This window comes from Pteropus alecto, unplaced genomic scaffold, assembly GCF_000325575.1.
Source record: "Pteropus alecto unplaced genomic scaffold, ASM32557v1 scaffold71, whole genome shotgun sequence".
NCBI classification, from domain to species: Eukaryota; Metazoa; Chordata; class Mammalia; order Chiroptera; family Pteropodidae; genus Pteropus; species Pteropus alecto.
Genome location: NW_006433024.1, coordinates 10,733,421 through 10,734,573, shown reverse-complemented (window position 1 = coordinate 10,734,573; position 1,153 = coordinate 10,733,421). Strand labels below are relative to the sequence as shown.

The following is a 1,153-nucleotide window of genomic DNA, read 5'->3' as shown; positions in this document are numbered from 1 at the left end:
AGCTCAGCCTACCCGCCCCGGGGCACCGAAGCTCGCGCCGGGGGCGGGGCCTCGCAGCGCCGGCCAACGGCCAGTGCAACGGTCTCCACCTGGGAGGGCATGCCAGCACTGTCGCCTTCCGAGAAAGGGAGGGAAGACAGAGATCCGGGCTAAGAGTCAGAAGAGGGTGGAAAAGGGCACTGGAGATGACCGGGTGGGGAGGGGGCGGGGGAGACTTGAGGAGCAAGCCCCTCGCGAAAGTCCAGCGGATCCAGAGGTAAAGGACACTCGGGGCAGCACCCCTCTTCCCCTTCAGCTCCTCGGTCCGGGGTGGCGCTCACCGTGCGCGCGCGGAAGCCGCTGGAGATCTCGAGTGGGAGGCTGAGGGGACAGCGGTGGTGGTACGTTCCGGGCGGTGTCGTGCGCTCCGTGGGCGCAGGTCGCTTCGACTTGTCCCCACTGCACCAAGAGCCGCTGCTAGTGAGGCGGAGAGCCGGGAGCAGGAGGGACCTAGCCAGCCAGCCAGCCCTCTGGGGCGGAGGGGGCGGGGGAAGGAGAGGGCGGGGGCCTTCGCGGCTGCTCGGGCTGCCCGGCGCGAACGCCTGCGGACAGGGGCTCCTCTTGGCTGCCTACCAGCCCTGCCCAAGCCCCGCCTTGGGGGGCGGCCCCTGGGCGCAGGTCAAGACGGCCCCGGGGATGCTGCAGGAACGATGCCTTGAGATTTTAACGAAATCGAAGCTAGGGTCCTTCAGGCGAAATCGCTTGACGTCCAAACAGGGACAATAGGTGTCAAACAGCTGGATCTGAAGCTGGCGACTGCCCAGTGTAGAGCCCTTATTTGGTGGGGGTGGGGTGGTAGTGGCAAAGGTTTCTGCAAATAAAGGGTGTAGGGAGGTGCAATCCCAGCTCCTAGAATTTCTCTTATATGCAGAATAAGCAAACTTCCACATCCTAAAAAGTCTTGTAAAAAGACAAATTCCCCCGCAAAATAATCACCCAGTAACCTAGGAGTTCTCTGTAGAACACGTTAGAAATGAGCAAGATGGGTGGCTTTTTAGAAGTCTTAAAATTCCAGACTCGTTAAAAATCTTCAGCTGCCTTAAGATGACGTTTATCCAATAGGCCTGAGTATTTCAAATTAGCCTTCTCTTCTGTTTTAGATTTACCTAACACT

General features: G+C 59.5%; 1 protein-coding gene across 2 annotated transcripts in view; it reads right to left on the bottom strand.

Moving 5' to 3' along the window:
• The window catches only part of CAPRIN1 (cell cycle associated protein 1), a 34,218-nt gene extending 33,657 nt beyond the window's left edge, over positions 1 to 561 (bottom strand). The window contains exon 1 of one of the 2 annotated variants that reach the window (XM_006908021.3): positions 321 to 561. The gene's annotated coding sequence lies outside the window, so the exon portion shown is untranslated. The remainder of the gene's footprint in view (positions 1 to 320) is intronic. The other variant, XM_015586379.2, reaches the window with a different exon arrangement.
• Between the last annotated feature and the right edge of the window lie 592 nt (positions 562 to 1,153).